Here is a 25,353-nt window from a genome sequence, read left to right as displayed (position 1 = left end):
ATCACCATTACTGTGGAACTGGTGGGCCATTAGAAAATTTTACTACTAACAGAGATACAAAAGTGGGCGGTAGGTATAAAAAGGTTGACTAACCCTAACCTACACTGACACAACTATGAGTTGACACTTCTCATCTCTCTCCCTTCCTGTGTCTATCTCTCTCTCTCAAAATAAACAAATAAATAAAAGCTCAAAATATCTCAAAGAAATCTTCAAGTTAAAGATAATACAGAGTCAAACAAGCCTTAGAATATAAAAGCAAGAATAATTTTCAACAAAAACAAATATGGGATGTCTTAGGTAAATAAATCATTCCCTACTGCCCTAATATGAATAAAGATTTAACATAATTCTATAAATGTTTCTAATTCAATATTTCATTTATGAATTATAAAGTTTGTGAACTACTCACAGCAACTGAAAGTCTTCTGTTACCTATTATATAAGGTATGAGCTCAGAGTAAAAGTAAAAAATTGCAAACTTCCAGTTCCTCCCCCCCCCTGTCTCTCCTCTCTGTCTCTCCCTCTCCTCTCTAAAAAAATGAATAAATAAAAATAAGTAAAAAAAATTAAAGAAAGCCTGATTGTACTCAAACATTTTTTTAAAAAAGTGAAGATAGGCTTAAATTAAAAAAAAAAAAAAAAAAACGGCCTGACCTGTGGTGGTACAGTGGATAAAGCGTCAACCTGGAACACTGAGGTCGCTGGTTCGAAACCCTGGGCTTGCCCAGTCAAGGCACATATGGGAGTTGAAGCTTCCTGCTCCTCCCCTCCCTCTCTCCCCCTTCTCTAAAATAAATAAATAAAATCTTTAAAAAAAAAAGTTTAAAAAAAAATTGCAAACTGCTTAGAATGAATATAAAGCTTAGAGTTTGTATTTGTCAAATTCCTAGTTTACTATACCAGTGCTGTTTTTCACCTGTCAATAATCAGGACAACTTAAACATAATCAGTCAAACACCCAAATTCAGAAATCAAGGCAATTTATTTCACTGATATGCCTATCCGGAAATCCATCCACGGAAAGCTCTACAGACCTATTCCACGGAAAGCTCTACAGACCTATTCCCAACCTTGCCATCTCACCCACAAAATCCTTCCACAAACTGAAATTTAACAAATCCCAAATGTTTAAAATAATTAAAATGCTTTCACAATTACTTCGCAAAACTATCGTTTTAAATTCAATTTTTAAAAGACCACCTACACCCCTGTTCTTCTGAACACGTCTTGTTTTTTCATTATACATTCCCAAGCCTAAAAGGTGGGCAAGAATTAGGAGAAAGTAAATTTTACAAAACAAAATCAATAAAACCCAATAGCTCATGAAAGAATAATAGACATAACCAAATAGAGTTTACTCCAGCAAAGCAAGGAAGGTTCAGAATTAGGAAATCAATTAAACCTCCTTGCAGCCAGGGATCAATATGTGCCCCAGGTTCTGCCAAAGATATATACTACCAGCATGAGAAAGAAAAATCAGAAAAATGAACAACATAAGGCAGATCTGCATGCAGGGAGATAAGAATTCCTGGCAAGCAGAGGGATAAAGGCGTTTGGTTCTTCCAGGAAAGCCCTGGCAGTGATTTTCGTTATCAATTCTTGCATCATCGGTAACAAGCAGCATAAGGAGGTGACAGCTGGATTTCTGCTAAGAGTCCCTTGGTGTTATGGTGCCAATTCTCCTAGCGATATGGTCCTGGCTATGAAGTAAACAGGCTTGATTCCCTAGTCCAATGTTTTTCAACCAGTGTGCCGCAGCACACTAGTGTGCCGTGAGACATGGTCAGGTGTGAGTATAAATACATTTAGAAACTATATTATTAACTATATGTATAATATGTACTGTGTTAGAGTGTCATTTTGTGTCATTTTGGTAGGTGGTGTGCCTCAGGATTTTGTAAATGTAAAAAATGTGCCACAGCTCAAAAAAGGTTGAAAATCACTGCCCTAGTCCACCCCAAAATTCTGTAACCTACATAAGAACTCTATAAAAGTCTCTGTGTGTGTATGAGAGAGAGACAGACAGACAGACAGACAGACAGGAAGGGAGAGAGATGAGAAGCATCAACTCGTAGTTGCAGCACCTTAGTTGTTCACCGATTGCTTCTCACATGTGCCTTGACTGAGGGACTCCAACTGAGCCAGTGCCCCCTTGCTCAAGCCAGCGACCTTAGGCTTCAAGCCAGTGATTATGGGATCATCTCAATGATCCCATACTCAAGCTGGTGCCCCGCACTTAAGCTGATGAGGCTGTGCTCAAGCCGGATGAGCCCACACTCAAGCTGGCAAGGAGTTTTGAATGCTGGACAGTGTTGACCACAGGATCCCGGTTAAACACTCTATCCACTGAGCCACCACCAGTCAACCTGTCATTTCTTGTTCTAAATTAATTTCAAAGATTCAGCAAGCTGCAAAATGCAAGGAACCATGGGAAAAAAACCAAACTGTTAATAAAGAATAAATATCATTCTCACCATTATAGCCAGAAAGTCAGATAGATAAAGAATTGGCTAGTGGTGAATACTGTCTGAATGCAAGTCAAAAGAAGCCAGAAAATGGAAGCAATAAAGGCTAAACAAGCTGCAGCTCTCAGTAAAAGACAAGAGGAAACAAAGCTTTTATTCCATCTAAAGAAAAACCAGTTATGAAACCTAAGGAAGCTGCTACCAAAACTAAAATTGATATGGCTGCCATCAAGGAAAAGATTAAGAAAGCAAAGAATAAGAAACTGGGAGCTCTTACAACTAAAGAAGTTAAGCTTAAAATGTAAATAGATGAAAAGAAAAAGAAGGAAAAAAAGTAAGGTGCACACACACATACACAAAACTGGCCCTGGCCAGGAGGCACAGTAGATAAAGCATCTTCCTGGTGAACTAAGGTCATGGGTTCAATCCTCTGTCAGGGCACAACTAAGTTAAACAAGTTGATGATCCCCCCTCACTCTCTCTTCCCCACTTTTCCCCTCTCTCCCATTTCCTTTCTCTCTTTCTCAAATCAATGGGGGGAAAAATCCATTGATGAATCTTACCTGCAACTTGTTATGACTATGGCATTGTTAAATAGTGATTTTATATTTCTATAATTCTTCCTACATTTATTAATAGAAAGACTTTCTTTAATAATAAAATACATCAATCATACCTGAAAGGCCAGCATCATGCTCAAACAGGAATATTGAGATGATTTTCATAAAAGTTAGAAACAAGACTAGGTTATGTATTTTCATTATCATTTGATATTATTCTAGAGAGACATAGGTCACATTTGTCAGAATGTAGCAATATGTATACATATCTGAGTGACGAAATTAAAATTACAATTATTTTCAAATGATATGATTTATATACGGAAAAAACAGAGCTTCTACTGAAAAAGTATTATAAATTAGAAAAGTATTTATATTTGATAATGGAACTACCGATGCAGTTAACAATGTCAATCAATCTCAAAAGATGTACCTGTAGAACATTTAGGTAATGGTGCTAGATATAAAAGTATCATTTGAGCATTTTTTGAATAGAAAATAGAAAAAACAAACCCCAAAGAAAACATTATAAGGTGATGGTTAGTAAAGTTGTGTATAACTACTTATAATGGAATATGACACAGCCATCAAAAAGAATGAGGCAGCTCCATTTGACATAAAAAGATCTCTAAGGCCCTGGCCAGTTGGCTCAGCGGTAGAGCATCGGCCTAGCGTGCGGAGGACCCGGGTTCGATTCCCGGCCAGGGCACACAGGAGAAGCACCCATTTGCTTCCCCACCCCTCCGCCGTGCCTTCCTCTCTGTCTCTCTCTTCACCTCCTGCAGCCGAGGCTCCATTGGAGCAAAGATGGCCCAGGCGCTGGGGATGGCTCTGTGGCCTCTGCCTCAGGCGCTAGAGTGGCTCTGGTCACAACATGGCGACGCCCAGGATGGGCAGAGCATCGCCCCCTGGTGGGCAGAGCATCGCCCCATGGTGGGCGTGCCGGGTGGATCCCGGTCAGGCGCATGCGGGAGTCTGTATGACTGTCTCTCCCTGTTTCCAGCTTCAGAAAAATGCAAAAAAAAAAAAAAAAAAAAGATCTCTAGGTGGCTTTGCTCCGGTGGAGCCTTGGCTGCCGGAGGGGAAGAGAGAGACAGAGAGGAAGGAGAGGGGGAGGGGTGGAGAAGTAGATGGGCGCTTCTCCTGTGTGCTCTGGCCAGGAATCAAACCCAGGAATGCTGCACACCAGGCCAATGCTCTACCACTGAGCCAACCGGCCAGGGCCTAGGAATGCCCTTGTTTATCAAGCTACCCAAAAGAAAATTATATGGAGCAACCATGACAGACTGAGCAAGTCAGTCTCATACTATTCAGTACCAGAACGCTGCAGCCCGGTGTAAATAGTTTCAACTTTCTCGGGAAGCAGCACGGCAGATTGGGAAATCCTGTCCAAGGGGTCCTATACTGCCCCTTCATTTGGAGTTAACCCTCAAGGACCCCTACCAGGACAACTTTAGCAGATGGATGTTACTCATATCCATCTGCTAAATACAGTCGTATGTCCACATTACAGTAGATACATATTCCGGACCTATAGTAACCTCTGTCAGAACAGGAGAGGCTGCTAAGCATGTTATAGCTCATGGTCTGTATGCATTGTTCTATTATTGGATTTCCTAAACTGGCTAAACTGAAAATGCTCCTGCATATGGAGCAAAAGCATTTACTGTATTTTGTCATGCTTACAATCTTTAAAGTTAAGGTATTATTAAAGTGTACTCAGCAAACATTTTAAGGTCAATTTAAAAAAAAAAAATTTAAAAGGGGGTAGTCATATCCTGGAACTCCTACGGGTCTACTATATCATGCTTTTTACTTAAAAAAAAAATTTTACATTTCTTTTGAATGCTGATGAACAGGAGACACCAAATCTTTTTCGCCTGCAAACTACTACCTTCTTTATTAGATCCAGCTAATAACACTGTTTTGTCTTTTTCCAAATAGCTCCAGATATATGGAAAAGATTTATATAGGCGGATGGGGACACTCAAACCCCTCAGCGAGATCTTCTGAGCATGGCTTTTAAGATACCTAGAGGCAGAAAAAGCCCAATAGAGATCAGGGGAACTACCAGCTTTTAGGATACGCTCTTAAAGGCTCCAACACCCCAAAGGGGTCCCATAGAATGCCATCTGGGTCCTGCTTCAATAGTGGAAAGGAAGGTCATTGAGCTAAAGCCTGCCAGGCTTACACGCCTCTGCTGTGAGGAAACAGGGACACTGGAAGGTAGGCTTCCCCCTCGCTCCTCTAAGGGAGGGTTCAGTCTCTCCCCTGCTCCAGCCACCTATGAACTAACCTTGCCCAGAAAGCTGGGGTTTGCCACTGAAGGCTGAAGGTGCCCAGGGCCATCGGCCCCATCTATGACACTGTGGATGAGCCTAGGGTATTTCTTCCAAGAAGCAGGTAAACTGATCTCATTTGCACAAGGGCCACTTAACTATGTTTTGCCTGAATAGTCAGGTTTTTTATTCTTCCCTCAAAGATCTCTGTTGTGGGTGTTGATAGTCCTATTTTCTGCTGCTTTGCTTAATATATAGTGTTTCCTTTATCCCTCCTACCTCAATGCCCCACTCATTTCAGGCTGGGACCTACTCCCAATTTAGAGCTCTCTTTCCCCCTTTTGCCAACTTCCATTATGAATCTACCTTTGCCACCCAGCTTAGTGTATCCCAAGGTTCTCTTTACTATGCCACAGTCGCAGAGCTCCAGGGAAAAGCAACCTGGTCTCATCTCTCCAGGCAGAGAAGAACAGAAGCTCCATATCCACGCATGCTGCAAATGGCTTTTCCAGTCTACCTGAACCATTACCAGCTAGAAGCAGCTGTCAATGGGACTTGGACATGAGCTGCAAAGTATAGAATGGTGACAACAATTCCAGTGCCATGCGGACTTTTCCTGGATGTGGACTTTTCCTGGACTCCTGCTCCCTGTGACAGCTCCTAAGAACTGTGGTTGGGTTGCATTTTGTAGGGATTTGGCATGGTGATGGGGCCAACTTGGACTTGGTGAACATCTTAAGGACACTACTCTTTTATGGATTCTTGCTATATTGGCCAAGAGTTTGCTTAAAGGCTTTTAATCACTGTAAAAAAAAAATAGAAGACTGGATAAAGAAGATGGGGCACATATACACCATGGTATACTATTCAGCTAGAAGAAATGATGACATCGGATCACTTACAGCAGAATGGTGGAATCTTGATAACATTATGCGGAGTGAAATAAGCGAATCAGAAAAAAACAAGAACTGCAGGATTCCATACATTGGTAGGACATAAAAGCGAGACTAAGAGACATGGACAGGAGTGTAGTGGTTACGGAGGGTGGGGGGAGGGAAGGAGGGAGAGGGGGAGGGGGAGGGGAGGGGTACAAAGAGAACTGGATAGAGGGTGACGGAGGACGATCTCTCTTTGGGTGATGGGTATGCAACAGAACTAAATGACAAGATAACCTGGAAATGTTTTCTTTGAATATATGTACCCTGATTTATTGATGTCACCCCATTAAAATAAAAATTTATTTATATTTTTAAAAAAATATCTAAAATATATTGAGAAAATCAAAGTGGAGAAGTGTGAATGGCAGGCTACTATTTAAGCGTAAAGCATATACATTTAGACACACACCTAAGAATGACATACAAGAAATTAGTGATTGCCACTGAAAGATAACTGGGGAAAGGCAAAGGGAGGTTTCAGCATGCACACTTTGGCACATCCTCCACACAGATCTAAACAGGTCAAAAGCTAGTGCAACTGACTTAAGAGAACTTACCTTCACCTTAATATTACTTACATCAATCTTTCATTTTGATCTGTGTTTATTACCATCAGTAACCACCCTTCCAAGAAGCTACAAAATTAATTCTTGAAAATAATTTCAAAAAAAAAATTTTTCACCATCTTTTAAATTGAGCTTACATTGTGAAAGCAGTATCCACACAGGTGTTTTAAATATCCTCCATTGCTTTAAATATTATAAAATATGCCTTTCAAGGAGAAAATTGATGGCAGAAATCGCTACATACAAATGTATGGCATATTTGATATACTATATGTATGTATGCCTATTATATCTAAGAAAGATACACAGGGTCTTACAGTATGTCATGTTAACCCTTTCTAATAGTTATTTGAAACTGATCAACCTTCAAAACACAAATTTGTTTCCAATGACAGGGATCATAATCTAAGTCCAGGCATTGGCTAGTTATTATGTGAGCTGTAGTAATGGCTCTGCACTACAAAATGTAATCTTCCCAAATGTCACAGTAAGTTATGAATATCTGAGCAGCCTAATGCACTTTACTAGCTATGAAATGTGAAAATGTAATCTTATTACCTTTTTTATGGTTGTATTTTTTTTGAATAATGTAGCCTAGAAACTGATGTATAGTCTTTTTCTGCATTTTAGCATGATTTGGTCACCTTTGCTATACAGAACATTTTTCAAAGCTCTCTACTTCAACATGTTTCAGTCTTGCCCTGAATTTCATAAACAATTTTTATAGCAACCTTCAGGGTGGTATAGCATGCTTGCTATAGGTTATAGTTTAATATACATTATAAAAATTTTAAAGCATGTTATTCAAAGAATTTAAATAAACCTTTACAAGTTTTATATTAGAACTTAAACTGGGCACGATGATTATCTTCTTTTCAATGGTTCTATTAATGAAGTGAGTTAAGCTGAAATTAGTAATTAAATCTAAGTCACCTTTTCAGAAAACCAAGAAACAGATATAGACCAAAAATCATCTTCTCTTCAAAAGATTTATGAAACTGAAAAGACTGTAACACATAGAAAATTCTAATACTTCAAAAGTGAAGCTGTTTTCCCTGGATATTTGTTAAATTTGTCCTCAAAGATGTAACAAGAATAAGGCAAAACAGAAAAACTGGACAGAGAAAAATCACAGCTTATGCTCCCAACAAGATATTCATTCTTTCTTTCTTTCTTTCTTTCTTTTCTTTTCTTTCCTTCTCTCTCTCTCCCCCATTCCTTCCTTCTCTTTCTCTCTTTCTTTTCTTCCTTTCTTCCTTTTTCTTTCTCTTTCTTTCTCTCTCTCTCTTTCTTTCCTTCCTTCCTTCTTTCTTTCTTTCCCCCTTTCTCTCTCTCTTTCTCTCTTTCTTCCTCTTTTTTTTTTAGCAAGAAAGGGTGACGAGGCCATGGACAGACAGGAAGGGAAAGAGATGAGAAGCATCAACTTTGTTTTTGCAGCACCTTAGTTGTTCATTGATTGCTTTTTCATATGTGCTTTGACCGGGGTGTTCCAGGTGAGCTGGTGACCTACTGCTCAAGCCAGTGACCTTGGGCTCAAGCCAGCGACCATGGGATAACATCTATAATCCCAGACTCAAGCCAGCGACCCTGCACTCATGCTGGTAAGCCTGTGCTCAAGCCGGATGAGCCTTTGCTTAAGCCAGCAACCTCAGGGTTTCAAACTTGGGTCCTCCGCATCCCAGGTCGATGGTCTATCCACTGTGTCACCACCTGGTCAGGCAATATTTTCTGCCTTATGACAAATGCCTTTTTGCTCTGGACCTGTCCATTCATTTTGTAATACAAACCAAGAGTAAGCTTATTTTATTTATCTGCATCCTTCAAAATGTATTTACTTTTTAAAAGTGCCACTCTCAAGGATGGTTCAACATACGTAAAACGGTTAACGTAATACATCATATCAACAAAACAAGGAACAAAAACCACATGATCTTATCAATAGATGCAGAAAAAGCTTTTGATAAAATACAACACAATTTTATGTTTAAGACTCTCAACAAAATGGGTATAGAAGGAAAATATCTCAACATGATAAACCATCAGCTAACATCATATTAAATGGCACTAAACTGAAGGTTTTCCCTCTTAAATCAGGAACAAGACAGGGTTGTCCACTCTCTCCACTCTTATTTAATGTGGTATTAGAGGTTCTAGCCAGAGCAATCAGACAAGACAAAGAAATAAAAGGCATCCATATTGGAAAAGAAGAAGTAAAGGTATCACTTTTTGCAGATGATATGATCCTATACATCGAAAACCCCAAAGAATCCACAAAAAGACTACTAGAAACAATAAGCCAATACAGTAAGGTCGCAGGATACAAAATTAACATACAGAAGTCAATAGCCTTTCTATATGCCAACAATGAAACAATTGAGAACGAACTCAAAAGAATAATCCCCTTCATGATTGCAACAAAAAAAATAAAATACTTAGGAATAAACATAACAAAGAATGTAAAGGACTTATATAATGAAAACTATAAACCATTGTTAAGGGAAATCGAAAAAGATATAATGAGATGGAAGAATATACCTTGTTCTTGGCTAGGAAGAATAAATATAATCAAGATGGCCATATTACCCAAAGCAATATACAAATTTAATGCAATTCCCATCAAAATTCCAATGACATTTTTTAAAGAAATAGAGCAAAAAATCATCAGATTTATATGGAACTATTAAAAACCCCGAATAGCCAAAGCAATCCTAAAGAAAAAGAATGAAGCTGGGGGCATTACAATACCTGACTTCAAACTCTATTATAGGGCCATGACAATCAAAACAGCATGGTATTGGCAGAAAAATAGACACTCAGACCAATGGAATAGAATAGAAAGTCCAGAAATAAAACCACATATATATAGTCAAATAATTTTTGATAAAGGGGCCAACAACACACAATGGAGAAAAGAAAGCCTCTTCAACAAATGGTGCTGGGAAAACTGGAAAGCCACATGCAAAAGAATGAAACTGGGCTACAGTTTGTCCCCCTGTACTAAAATTAACTCAAAATGGATCAAAGATCTAAACATAAGACCTGAAACAATTAAGTACATAGAAGAAGACATAGGTACTCAACTCATGGACCTGGGTTTTAAAGAGCATTTTATGAATTTGACTCCACAGGCAAGAGAAGTGAAGGCAAAAATTAATGAATGGGACTACATCAGACTAAGAAGTTTTTGCTCAGCAAGAGAAACTGATAACAAAATAAACAGAAAGCCAACTAAATGGGAAATGATATTTTCAAACAACAGCTCAGATAAGGGCCTAATATCCAAAATATACAAAGAACTCATAAAACTCAACAACAAACAAAGAAACAATCCAATAAAAAAATGGGAAGAGGATATGAATAGACACTTCTCCCAGGAAGAAATACAAATGGCCAACAGATATATGAAAAGATGCTCATCTTCTTTAGCTATTAGAGAAATGCAAATCAAAACTGCAATGAGATACCACCTCACACCTGTTCGATTAGCTATTATTAACAAGACAGGTAATAGCAAATGTTGGAGAGGCTGTGGAGAAAAAGGAACCCTCGTCCACTGTTGGTGGGAATGTAAAGTAGTACAACCATTATGGAAGAAAGTACGGCGGTTCCTCAAAAATCTGAAAATAGAACTACCTTATGACCCATCAATCCCTCTACTGGGTATATACCCCAAAAACTCAGAAACATTGATACATAAAGACACATGCAGCCCCATGTTTATTGCAGCATTGTTCACAGTGGCCAGGACATGGAAACAACCAAAAAGCCCGTCAATAGATGACTGGATAAAGAAGATGTGGCACATATACACTATGGAATACTACTCAGCCATAAGAAATGATGACATCGGATCATTTACAGCAAAATGGTGGGATCTTGATAACATGATACGAAGCAAAATAAGTAAATCAGAAAAAAACAGGAACTGCATTATTCCATACGTAGGTGGGACATAAAAGTGAAACTAAGAGACATTGATAAGAGTGTGGTGGTTGGGGGGGGGGAGGGAGAGGGAAAAGGGGAGGGGGAGGGGCACAAAGAAAACTAGATAGAAGGTGACAGAGGACAATCTGACTTTGGGTGATGGGTATGCAAATAATTGAACGACAAGATAACCTGGACTTGTTATCTTTGAATATATGTATCCTGATTTGTTGATGTCGCCCCATTAAAAAATAAAATTGGAGAAAAAAAAAGTGCCACTCTCGCCTGACTAGGCGGTGGCGCAGTGGATAGAGCGTCGGACTGGGAAACAGAAGACCCAGGTTCGAGACCCCGAGGTTGCCAGCTTCAGTGCATGCTCATCTGGTTTGAGCAAAGCTCACCAGCTTGGACCCAAGGTCACTGGCTTGAGCAAGGGGTCACTCTGTCTGCTGAGGGCCCACAGTCAAGGCACATATGAGAGAGCAAGCAATGAACAACTAAGGTGTAGCAACGAAAAACTGATGATTGATGCTTCTCATCTCTCTCCCTTTCTGTCTCTCTGTCCCTATCTATCCCTCTCTCGGATTCTCTCTCTGTAAAAAATAAATAAAATAAGACCATCTTAAAAAAAATTTTTTAAATAAAAATAAAAGTGCCAATCTCCAAGTATCCAATTTATCCCTATGAATCTATTCCTAAGAGAAAGTGACCATATACACATTTACAATCACTAGAAACTTATTAATGGAAAGAAGTTGGGGGAAAATTACATTGCTGTGGCATGGACTATAATGCCTTCCAGGTGACATTTTCTTCCTTCATAACAATAAAGAATTTCTAATTGGGTACATGGGGTCCATGCAAAAAAAATCTCACTTCCCAGCTTTGCCTCAAGTTTCCAACCAAGTGACCAAGTTCTGACCAAGCAGGATAGTAAAACGTGCAACTTCTGGGTATAGCTCTTCAAAGGAAGGTAGCATGACCTCCCTTTGCCACTTTCCTGCTTCCACTTACATAAGATGTGGAAATAATGCAAGAGTTAGAGCAGCCATCTTGGAATCTATGCTGTAACTTTCACATTGAAGAAAATAGAGCAGAAAGATCTCTATGGACCATAATTATGGAACTGTCTCAGTAGCCCTGGACCATTTAACTACCCAAACTTCCACCTGAAAGACCAATACAACATCTACCTTGTTTAAGCCATTGTCATTCGGGGCCTCATTATGATATCAACTTAAAACCTATACAGTGTCTAATACAGAGTGTGGCAAAAGTAGGTTTACAGTTTTAAGTGTGCAAAACACAGTTTATTCTTGCATTCTATATTATCGTATTAATACAACTATAAACCTACTTTTGCCTTACACTGTATATGTTAATGCTATTAGCTGCATTTTCTCAGAAACTGAAAAATGTATTTATTTATAACTGCACCTCATGTGACATACCACCATTCCCACCTCTCATTGTAAGGCAGGTACTAACTCACCAACAGCATCTACTCTGACCTACTTTCAACAGGCGGTGCTGCGCCCGGATAAGCTGAGAAACAGAAATGGTCAATCCTGAATTCTACACAACTCAAATTTCAGATTCCACATGTCTTCTTAAGGCAGAAATTTACTATATATAAATAATAAATAACAAAATACAGAATAGGAAGAAATTAAATGTTATAATTTCATTAGTGTACATGTCTTTTAAGATCATCTCTAACATTAAACAAAACAGAATCACACTTTTCTTAATCAGTTACTAGTAGAGAAGAAAGGTCAATATGTTGTGGCAGAACCATCAGCCTTTACTTTGTATCAATCCTTTACTGAGTTAGTCAAAATATCTTAGTCCTCAAGCAACATCAGCTAAAAGAGAGGCTATTCTGGTTTCCAAATGTACCATTCAGGGACCACAAGAGCAATGTACTACAATACTTGACAGTGCCAAGAAAGCATTCTCTGAATTAGAATTAAAATGTGCAAAAATTTCCTGAAATGTTCAATAGTAATATTTCAATGGGTATTAAAATTTTCAATAAAATGTTATATATATTCTTTTATCTCAGAAGCTCCTTCTAAAATAGTGACATTTGGTTTTGCCTCATATGGATTTTCCCATCAGCCAAAGGTCTATTTTAAATACCTTTCATGCACACTATTTATGCATTATGCATGGCAGTATTTCTATAGGAAATACCTGAAGAATATGAACCAGACTATTAGTGATAATTTTCTTAAAGATAAATCTGGAGGGAAATGCTGGTTGCCATTCCACCCCAGAGAAACGAGGGGTCACCACCTGACAGAGACCCCCCCCCCAGCACAGGGTTCCCGTGCCAGAAGAGACGTCCCCACAACTTCTGGCTGTAAAAATGATCAGGGATGATGGCTGAGGGTAGCCAGGGATGTCACTGGAGTCCCAGGCAGTTCCTCTGAAAGGCTCTGTACATGGACTTACCTGGACTCTCTCCTGAGCTCTGGAGCTGGGGCAGCAGCTCAAGAAGCACTGGGGACCTACAATGAGGAAATGAACTCTGGCATCAAGGTGAGAGCTGGATGGGCAGCGAAGTCCTGGCAGAGGCCATTGTTCCTTTTCTGAACCCTTTCACTACAAAACCAGCGGGCAGGCACCATATCTGAGACTCCATCAACCTGGTTCAGACTGTTCACTTAATTCTGGTGATTCCCTAAGACCCCACCCCACCCAACTTGCGGGCCCACACAAGATGTTTCCAGAACCTTTTCCATATGAATGGCCTGTCTTCAGACTTTCCTAAACTATCTCAAACAGCCTCTGGCCTCAGCATGCCCAGTATCTCTCACTGAGTAGACCCTGGCACACTACTCGCAGCAGCTGGCCTTGGTTCACAACCTGGCCTCACATGGGTACCTCCAAGACCAACGCAAGTAACAACCATCTGCAGATTGCTTTGTAGCTCATGCCAGATGGCCTTGGGCAGAACACAGGTGGTGGCTGAGCTTGGCCTGCATCTCCCAGGAGGTCCCAGAGCAGAACATCCAGTGGACAGTGTCAGACCAAGTCAGAGTACCACTCAACTACCTTCACAAGCAACACACTTAAGTGGCAGACTCAGCAGGCACCAGAGCTCTGCCGAACTAAGTCATGCTCTGTGGGATGGGCCCATACAAAGCTGATCCACCACAGAGGTCACAGCCAGTCCTTGCAGCCAATTGGCATGGGGGGTTTCCCCACTGACATGCCAACAGCAATGAAGGCTCACCTTCTACAGAAGGGTGCACACAGCCCACACGGGGTGGGGCACACCTGGAGTACCCAGCTTGGGTGACTGGGGAGAGCCATGCCACTGGATCCTACAGAACACCTACTACATAAAGCTACTTACCAAGCCTGGGAGAAATAACAGCTCTACACAATACATAAAAACAAACACAGGGAGGCTGCAAAAATGAGGAGACAAACATTTCCCAAATGGAAGAACAGAAAAAAAAAAAAACTCCAGAAAAAGAACAAAAAGGAAACAAGCAATCTACTAAATGCAGAGTTCAAAGCACTGGTAGTAAGAATGCTCAATGAATTTAGGGGAAGAGAAGATGAACTTAGTGAGAACTTCAACAGCATAAGAAAGGACATGGACACCATAAAAAATAACCCATCAGAAATGAAGGATATACTAACTATAAGAAATAAAATTTACAGGTAATCAACGGTAGAGTAGATAAAGCCAAGAATCAAATCAGTGATTTGGAATATAAGGAAGCAAAAACCACCCAAACAGAACAGCAAAAAAAAAAAAAAAAAAAAAAAAAAAAAAAAAAAAAAAAATCCAAAAAAAAATGAGGATGGTGTAAAGAGCCTTGAAGTGTACCAACTTCAAGTATACCAACATTTGCATAATAGAGGTACTGGAAGGAGAATAGAGAGTGTGAGGAATTGAAAACCTATTTGAAAAAATGCTAACAGAAAATTTCCCTAAGATGGTGAAGGAAACAGACATACAAGTCCAGCAAGCAGAATCCCAAACACAATGAACTCAACAAGGCCCACACGAAAACACATCATAATTAAGGTGCAAAGGTTAAAGGCAAAGAGAGAAAGCTTTTTGTGTGTGTGTGTGTGAGAAAGAGAGACAAATAGACAGAAAGGGAGAGAGATGAGAACCATCAACTTGTAGTTGTGGCACTGACTAGTTGTTCACTGATTACTTATTCATACATGCCTTAACCAGGGGGCTCCAGCCGAGCCAGTGACCCAATGCTCAAGCCAGCAACCTTGGGCTTCAAGTGTCTATGATCCCACACTCAAGCTGGTGACCCCACACTCAAGCTGATGAGCCTGTGCTCAAGCTGGGTGAGCCCACACTCAAGCCAGTGACCTCAGGGTTTTGAACCTGGGACCTCAGCATCCAGATCAAAACTCTATCCACTGTGCCACCACCTCGTCAGGCCAAAAAGAGAACCTTAAAAGCAGCAAGAGAAAAGCAGTTACCTATAAGGAAGCTCCCATAAGAATGTTGAATGATTTCTCAACAGAAACTCTGCAGGCCAGAAGAGATTGGCAAGAAATATTCAAAGTGATGATGAAAAGCAAGATTACTTTACCCAGCAAAGCTATCATTTAGAATCAAAGGACATATGAAGAGCTTCCCAGACAAGAAAAAGCTAAAGAAATTCATCACTACCAAATCAATATTACACGAAATGTTAAAGGGTCTTTAAGAAGAAAAATAAAATCAAAATTATGAACAATAAAATGCTATAATCTATCAACAAATGAATCTAAAAAACAAAATAAAATAGCAGAACAGAAACAGACTCATAGATACAGAGAATATTCTTATGGTTGCCAGATGGGAGAAGCATTGGGAGGATGGGTGAAAAAAGGTGAAGGGATTAGAAGGGATTAAGATGTACAAATTGGTTGTAATAGATTAGTCATGGGGATATAAAGTACAGCATAGGGAATATAGTCAATAATATTCTAAACTATGGTGTCAGATAAGTATGAGATTTATCAGGAATGATTACGCAGTAAGTTATATAATGTCCAATCACTGGGATGTACATCTGCAACTAATATAATATTGTATGTCAACTATAATTGAAAAAAAAAATTGTAGGCCATAGCTAAAGCAGTACTGAGAGGGAAATTTATAGTACTAGATACATATATTAGGGGGAAAAAAGGGAAGTTGCAAATCAATAACCTAGGCTTTCATTCTAAACACTTAGTAGAAGTGCAAAATAAATATGAAGCAAGCAGAAAAAAGGAAATAATAAAGATTACAATAGAACAGTCAATGAAATTAAAAGCAGAAAAATAACAGAGAAAAATCATTGACATAAATCTAATTCTTTGACAAAAATCAGTAAAATTGAAAAAAAAAACTTTAGCAAGATTGACAAAGAAACAAGGGAGAAAAGACAAATCACCAGTATCAAGAATAAACCAGAGATTATTACAAACCTTGCAGACATAATTCTAAAGAGATAATCTGACAATGTAAACGAAATGGAGCATCCATCAAAACAATACAAGCTACCAAACTTACCCAATATGAAGTAGAAAAATCTGAATAACCATAACTGTTAAGTAAATTAAATTCATAATTCTAAAACTCTCAAAAATTATCTCAAGATTCACATGGTTTCACATTACAAAATTCTACCAAATGTTTTTAAAAGAATTAACACCTATTTTACACTTCTCAAATCATTTTATAAAGCTAGCATTACTGACATCAAAACCAAAGACAGTACAAAAAAAGAATACTATCTGCAAGTATTCCTCCAGAATACAGATGCAAAAATTCCTAACAAAATTTTAGGAAGTAGGGGAAGTAGAAGAAGATATGAGGGGATAAATGGTCACTGAGGGAAACTTGATCTGGGGTGGTGAACACACTATACAATATACAGACGATGCATTATAGAACTGTAACCCTGAAACCTGTATCATTTTATTAACAGACACATAAATCAACAGAACACAGAAGTAGACCCACACATGCCCAACTGAGTTTTGACAAAGTCCTAAAAGCAATTCAATGGAAAAGTCAACAAACGGTGCTAAAGCAATTCAATATCCATAGATCAGCAATTTCAAATAAAAAATTAACCACCATCAACAGAATAGCCCTTCATGAATGCCCTGTTTTGAATCATAAATATATAGGTCATATAAGAGAGTTACATCTTATTGGTTGCATAATAAGTCTGTCTGTGTCTGATTGGCTAACCCTTGGTACCAGAAATCCTTATATGAAAATATAGGCACCTGCTTTATTAAAGTCACTTTGGAGCCAAAAGGGTACATAATTAGTATTTTTTTGTAAATCAATCATAATTATACCTATTTTTTGTCAGATTGGCAAAAATATATATTTTTCGTGTGCCACAGAAATTTAGTAATTGTGTTCCATGAGATGAGAAAGGCTGAGAATCGCTGCCATAGATGAACAAATGAACCTTTATCTGGGTATCACAGCTTACACAAAAATTAACTCAGCAGAGAGCACAGACTGAAATGTAAAACGTCAAACTTTTTAGAAAAACACATGGAAGAAAACCTTCAAGCTTTATGATGAGGCAGAGAGTTCTTTGACTTGACCTCAAGATCAAAAGTGATAAAAAGAAAAACCAATTAATTGGACCTTATCAAAATTTTTTAATTTGCTCTCCAAAAGATATCATTAAGAGGATAATAAAGTGACAAGTTACAGACTAAAGAAAGTATTTGCAAACCACATCTGACAAAAGAAAATACTTAAGAAGTTTCCAAATTCATCAGCAAAAAAAAAATCCAATTATAGAACAAAAAAAAGCCCAATTATCAAAGACAAGGACATTTCACTAAAGAGGATCTACAGATGACAAATAAGCACATGCAAAGATGTTCAACATCATTAGGCTTTCGAAAATACAAATTAAAACCACAGTAGATATCATTACACAACTATCAGAATGGCTAAAATCAAGTGACCACCAAACACTGGCAAGGATACAGAGAAACTGAATCACTCACTCATATGTTGTCAGTGGGAATGTAAGATGACACAGTCATTCTGGAAAAGTCGGGCAGTGTTTTAAAAAGACTAAACATGTAACTACTATATGAACTAGCAAATGCACTCCTGGAATTTTTTCCAGAGAAATTAAAACTTAAATTCACACACAAAAAAACCTCTGTACACAAATGTTTATAGCAGCTTTATTCATCACAGTGAAAAAATGGAAATAACTGTCCTTCAACAGGTAAATGGTTCCATTAACTGGTATATTCATACGATGGAATTACTCAACAATAAAATTGTTCAAACTATTGATACATACAACAATTTAGATGTATCTCCAGAGAATTGGGCCAAAACAAAACAAAAGGTCATGTTGCATATGATTTCTTTCATATAAAGATGTTGAAGTGGCAAAATTATAGAACTAAAGAACAGGCTGGAGGTTGCCAGGGTTAAGGGGAGGCATAGGAGGAGCAAAGTAGATGTGAACATAAAAGGGCATCAGCAGGCGTCCTGATGAGATGAAATTTTCTGCATCTTGACTGCATTGATGTCAATACTGTACTATAGCTTATAAGATTTTCCTGCTGAGGAAAACTGAGAAAAAGGTACAAAGGATCTCTGTATTATTTCTTCCAACTGCATGTGAATCTACAATTCTCTCAAAATAAAAAGTTTAATTAAAAAAAAAGTAAATGACTGATGTGAGTTGTGACTATATTCATAGAATTGTTCCACTCATTATTTCCCATTGAAAACAAAACTATGTTAACCTCAGTGCATCTCTCATTGGCAGGGAATGAGTGCCAAATTAAAGGGCAAGGAAACCCTCCTGAGCAAAACTTCCGAAGCCATCTGAAGACATTCAAGTCCCAGTTTCTTTAATTCTCCCTCTTTCCCTACCCAAACTGGGGGGAAAAAAAAGTAGGTATATTTAATCACTTGCCCTATACCTAAAAAAAGGTTTGCCATACAATATACAAAAAAATGATTAAGCATATATTGATATCACATAGTTTAACTACATATCCTATTCACTCAGATCAAATACTTGCATTATAGAATATGCAAATTTGAACCTTCAAACAGGAAATGAAATTTTCTAAATCCATTACATAACTTCAGATTCATGTGTGCACTGAAGGCTAATAAATCATTTAAACCTTCATACACAGAACCTTTTTAAATTTGCATTTATCTACAGTAAATTCTGCCATGTTCTTTAATAGCTTGCTCATTCAATCTAGCAAACCAATGATTTATAGCAATGACATATTTTAAAAATCAGAAATCTGTCACTGTGTGACAACCACTCAGAAGTCCACTGAACTTAAACTATTTGGAATCAAAAAAACCATAGGCTATGAAAGAGATAGCAAAATGTCATGCATTCCATAATCAGATCAGTTATGCCAGTATTTGAGTTTGATTATATGTTTACATATACCTTTAAAGACTCACATCCACTGTAAGAACCCTTGCTATTTTAACAATCTAGCTCTGTTACGTTATCATTCCCCCAATGCTTCCAAACTAATATTTTAAAGCACAATGTTAAGTCCCTGGCCAGGTGGGTCAGTGAACAGGGCACCATTCCTGCATGCCAAGGTCAAGGGTTTGATCTCCGGTAAAGGCACATACCAAAAGTGACAGATGAGTGCACAACTAAATGAATGACTAAGAACAAATAGATGCCTCTCTCTCTCTGTGTTGTTCTCTCCCCTCCTCCCTCTTTTTTCTTTTCCTCTCTCTCACTCTCTAATCAATGGAAATTTTAAAATATATATATATATACACAATTAAATTTCAGTTTATAATTTGAAAATTCTATAAATCCTATTTTGAGGAATAGCAAAACTTAGAACACATCAAAGAAAGATCTATATTACTAACTTTTCTCTACAAAAGATGGACTTTTAGATCCTTATAATAATTTATACCAATATTCTTACGTATAGAGATTTATCAGATATGAAGAAGAAACTTACTAGCAACAGGAATAAACTGGAAACCATCTAAATGTCCACTGTAGCAGACATCTGTTTTTGTCTGTCCCATATTCACTCTTCCTTTAATCCCCCCGTTCCATTCCTAGCATTCTCCAGGCAATAAAGTCACAGCCCCTCACACAGGCCATACAGAGGACACTTAACTCAGGCTTCGCACATATTGGTCACAGTGATCCATCTCGGGGTGAAAATGTAACCTAAGTCAGAACAATAAAAATCATTACAAGAATTGCTTTTTAATTGGGAAGAGGGAAAGAAGGGCTTTTGGCCTTTTGGGTCAAAAAGCTGAAATGGTATGTACACTGGTAGGTGACAGCAGACATCCTCCCTGGTACATGCAGAGGAACCGATCTACACCATAAACAGAGAAGGAATATTCTGGTAGCATCAACTCCATACTTCCAGCACCCAGTTCCAGAGTACCTAATTCTCACAGTGTCATTCAATGACCTATGCTGGTCCTACAAACCAATTAATCCCCCCTATACTTAAGTTAGTTTAAAGTAAGTTCTGTCTCTTAAACCAAAAAAAGTCCAGACTAATTTCAAAAGCAAGCAATTAGCTGAATTGGGGAACATCTGCACAACCGTATATAATGCAGCCACTTTTTTCAAAAAAAATTTTTCATTTTCATTTCTACTTCTCTATCAACAATATAACTGTATTAAACCTAACGCCTTCCTTTTATTTAAAAAATACTTTTACACCCCTACACTACATGAATAAAATTCATATACCGTACTAAATTTCATCAATTATTTGTTTTAAACTCTCAAAATTGAGAATGTGTCTTACAATCAATCAATGGCATCATTAAAATTGGCAGTTTTTTCTTAATGCTGAATAAAATAATTGCAAAGGTGCCATTAATAATATTTTAGATTTGATAAAATGCAATAGATAAGACTGACCAAGAAACAACAAAAAGCTACATAATAATGATATATTATAGAATTGTACACCCATCACTCCAATATATTCTATTTTTGAAAAGCTCCTTGACATTGCTCTTGGCAATATTTTGGATTTGACATCAAAAGCACAGGCAACAAAAGCAAAACTAAACAAGTGGGACTACATCAACTAAAAAATTTCTGCACAGCAAGAGAAACAATGAATGTCATGAAAAGGCAACCTACAGAATGAGCCTTGGCCAGGCAGCTCAGTTGGTTAGAGCACTGTCCTGATACAGCAAGGGTGTGGGTTTGATTCCTGGTCAGGACACATACAAGAATGAACCAATGGATGCATAAATAAGTGGAACAAAAAATTGATGTTTCTAATTCTCATATCAATATATTTTAATGTATTAATAATCAGATTAAAAGATAGGATGAAGACTTGAATAGACATTTCTTCAAAAAAAAATATACAAATAGTCTACAGTTATTTGAAAAGATGCTCAAGTCACTATCCATCAGGAAAATGCAAATCAAAACCACAAAGAGATATTACTTCATACCTGTTTAAAAAAAAAAAAAGCGGCCCTGGCCGGTTGGCTCAGTGGTAGAGCGTCGGCCTGGCACGCGGGAGTCCCAGGTTCGATTCCCGGCCAGGGCACACAGGAGAAGTGCCCATCTGCTTCTCCACCCCTCCCCCTCTCCTTCCTCTCTGTCTCTCTCTTCCCCTCCTGCAGCCAAGGCTCCATTGGAGCAAAGTTGGCCCAGGCGCTGAGGATGGCTCTGTGGCCTCTTAGGCGCCAGAATGGCTCTGGCTGCGGCAGAGCGACGCCCCAGATGGGCAGAGCATCGCCCCCTGGTGGGCGTGCAGAGTGGATCCCAGTCAGGCGCATGCAGGAGTCTATCGAACTGCCCCCCCCCCCCCCGTTTCCAACTTCAGAAAAAAAAAAGCCTGACCAGTGGTAGCGCAGTGGATAAAGGTCAACCTGGAACACTGAAGTCACCAGTTAGAGACCCAGGGCTTGCCCGGTCAAGGCACATATAACAAGCAAGCAATGAACTAAATTGAAGAAACTATGAGTTGATACTTCTCACTTCCCCCCTCTGTAAAATCAATAAAAATCTAAAATCTTTAAAAAAAAAGACAAGTATTGGTTGGCAAGGATGTAGAGAAACGAACACTGTACACTGTGATGGAAATGTACAATCTCTATGGAAAACAATGATAAAGTTCCTAAAAAATTAAAAATAGAATTACCATGTGATCTACCATCTCTCCTATGGGTATTTATCCACAAGAACTGAACTCAAATTCTAAAAGAGATACAGCAGTCCCCCCTTTTTTTGTTTTGTTTTATTTATTTAGTTAGTTTTACAGAGACAGAGAGTGAGTCAGAGAGAGCAATAGACAAGGACAGACAGACAGGAACGGAGAGAGATGAGAAGCATCAATCATTAGTTTTTCATTGCGCGTTGCAACACCTTAGTTGTTCATTGATTGCTTGCTCATATGTGCCTTGACCGCGAGCCTTCAGCAGACCGAGTAGCCCCTTGCTGGAGCCAGCGACCTTGGGTTCAAGCTGGTGGGCTTTTGCTCAAACCAGATGAGCCCACGCTCAAGCTGGCGACCTCAGGGTCTCGAACCTGGGTCCTCTGCATTCCAGTCCGACGCTCTATCCACTGCACCACCGCCTGGTCAGGCACAGCAGTCCCCCTTATTTGCGGGGGTTCCTGAAGCAACAGATAGTGCCAAACCCTATATATATAGGTTTTTTTCCTATATATATGAGAAAGTTTAACTTACAAATTAAACACAGTAAGAGATTAACAACAATAACTAATAATAAAATAACTAAGAATATACTGCAATAAAAGTTATATATATGTGCTTACCCTCAAAATATCTTACAATGCCTACGTGATGAGATGAAGTGAGGTGAATGACACAGGCACTGTGACACAGCTTCAGGCTACTGGAAAGGTGACTTGAACACAAGCACTGCAATACTACAACAGTTACTCTGGTAAGCAAAGTGGCTACTGACAAATGGGTAGAGCATACACCACATCCCATGTGGGATGGAACAAGAGTTCATCACACTACTCAAAATGCACACAATTGAAAGCTTATACAGAGTAATGTTTCTTTCTGAAATTTTCCATTTCCTATTCAGAACCCAGCTGACCATGTGTAATGAAACTATGGAAAACAAAACTATGAATAAGAGGAGACTACTGTATTAGCACTCCAAAGTTCATTTCAGCAATATTTAAATGAACAAAATGTGGGAACAATCTAAATGTTCATCAATGGATAAATGAAAAAAGAAAATGTGGTATGTGTGTGTGTGTGTGTGTATATACACACACACACACACACACACACACACACAATGAAATATAATTCAGCCTTAAAAAAAGAAATCCTGTAATTACTGACAACATGAAGAAAACCTGAGGACGCTATGCTAAGTGTAATAAGGCAGTCATAGAAAGACAAATACTGTATGAATCCACTTATACAAAGTACCTGAAGTAGTCAAAGTCACAGAATTAGAGAGTGGAACAGTGGTTGCCAGCGACTAGGGGAGAAGGAAGTGGGTAGCCATTTGCTTCTCCACCCCACCCCCTCCTTCCTCTCTGTCTCTCTCTTCCCATCCCGCAGCCAAGGCTCCATTGGAGCAAAGATGGCCCAGGTGGATCCCGGTCGGGCGCATGCGGGAGTCTGTCTGTCTCTCCCCGTTTCCAGCTTCAGAAAAATACAAAAAAAAAAAAAAAAAAAAAAAAAAGAGTAGGGAAGGAGAATTTAATAAGTCAGCTCTTACAAAATAAATACATTAAAAGTAGTTTACTTGCAGCTCATTCTCAGAGTGTTCAGCCTTTCCTTGCTCTTATGTTGATACTTCAGTCTTTATTGTTCAAGTTGGCTAGCCAGCAAGTTAGTATTCTTTTAGATAGTTTCACACATTATAAATCCAGGAGGGTAAACAGTACTAAAAGTTGAAGTGTAAGGTCGGTGGATAGAGGGATGGTCACATGAGTAACTCAGACCCGCCCACTTTGGCTAGGACCGCCCACAATCAAGCCCGCCAAAGGAAGCTTCCCAGGAACCATTTGGAAAGAAGTGATCGTCTGCCAGCCAGTGAAATTTCACCACGTCATAGTAGCTCCACTTCCCTAGAGGGACCCTTTAAATATCTCCCATGCGGTTTAATCCGTGCAACTTCCCTAGCCTCCATGTTTCTTTCCTCGGGGCCAGGGAACCTTGCCGGGCGGGGTGTGCGCTCTGTACTCAATAAAGCCGTTTATTATTTCACACTTTGCAGCTCCGAGCCCTCTTCCTTCCTTCTCGGTGAGGAAAAATACCTTACATTTTTGGTGCCGAAAACCCGGAAGGAGTTAGAAGTCCACAAGGACCGCTCCTTTCTTCTCCCCTCCGAGAAATAACCAGGAGAAAGAACCAGGATCTCCGATCTCCAACCCACTTCAGCGCACGGTGCAGTAAGTCCCCTGCCTCCGGCTTTCCTCTCAGTTCTTTCCTCCAAGACTCCCTGTCCGAAACCGTAGCTACGTTGGGGAAGTCTTTTCCGTCTGTCCGTCTGTCCGAGTGAGTGTGTGCTTGTGGAGACCTCCCCAAGCACAGGCACTTTCATCTGTTGCTGAACCTTGAGTTTTTAGGACGCTAATGCTCAGGTCTGACAACTCCGAGAACTGAGCGTGGCTGTGAGGGCACAGGAATTTCCCTCCCTAAGGAAGAAGAAACTGTTCTTCTTCTCCGCTGTGGCCAGGCCACAGAACCCACTGAATTAGCCTCCTGAAGGGACTTTCGGTTTTAACACCCTCACCAATTTAACTATCGCCAAAAAAGCTGGGAACTGATTGGAGATCTCTTACATACACGGCTCCTAAGTATTTGCGCACCTGTCCTTAATCTCTGTGCTGCCTGTTACACCGCGCAGGCCTTTTTCTGGTCAGAGAAACCTCACCTAAAACCTCTACTCCTAATCTTCCCTTCTCCGTGGACTCCAAACTATCTCTCCCCTCCCTTCGCAAAAACCTGTTTCTTTTTTTTTTTTTAAGATTTTATTTATTTATTATAGAGAGGGAAGACACAGAGAGAGAGAGAGAAGCAGGAAGCATCAATTCCCGTATGTGCCTTGACCCAGGAAGCCAGGGTTTTGAACCAGCAACTTCAGCATTTCCAGGTTGACGCTTTATCCACTGTGCCACCACAGGTCAGGCAAAACCTGTTTCTTATTCGCCATCTACTAACTACCTTCTCTTTCTCCTCCCCTGCTGGCCAGGGGCTCCTCCCTTCACTGTGTTCTCTAGTCCCACCTCCGTCAGGCCTTTCTCAGCCTGGCATTGGCTCTTACACCAGTTTTCAGGACGTCCAACCCCAATTTTCTTACAGGAAGTTCCTGCCCTGTCCTGCCTTTGGATCCAGCGTTTTTCCTGCAGGATCTGGGTGCCAGGCTCCTCATGAGCCCCCCCCCTTATTCCCAAACCCTCAAGCCCCTATCCGGAACCTGTGAACACAGCATTTAAAGTTTTTAACGGTCCCAACTAGTAAAAACAGGCCTGTTCACCAGGCGCCCATGCAGCAGAAGGTAACGCTCCAAACTCCGACTCTTGTGGCAACCCTGAGACCAGCAGAGCCACCAGCAGCTTGCTTTAAGTGTGGCAAGCAGGACCACTGGCCCCGGCAGGGCCCCTGCC

At 39.5% G+C, this 25,353-nt stretch overlaps 1 protein-coding gene across 6 annotated transcripts in view; it reads right to left on the bottom strand.

Annotated features, from left to right (window-relative positions):
- The window catches only part of LRBA (LPS responsive beige-like anchor protein), a 634,310-nt gene that overhangs the window by 544,945 nt on the left and 64,012 nt on the right, over positions 1-25,353 (bottom strand). The gene's annotated exons all lie outside the window — the stretch shown is intronic.

This window comes from Saccopteryx bilineata, chromosome 1 (assembly GCF_036850765.1).
Source record: "Saccopteryx bilineata isolate mSacBil1 chromosome 1, mSacBil1_pri_phased_curated, whole genome shotgun sequence".
Lineage (NCBI taxonomy): Eukaryota > Metazoa > Chordata > Mammalia > Chiroptera > Emballonuridae > Saccopteryx > Saccopteryx bilineata.
This window is presented reverse-complemented; position numbering and strand designations above follow the sequence as displayed.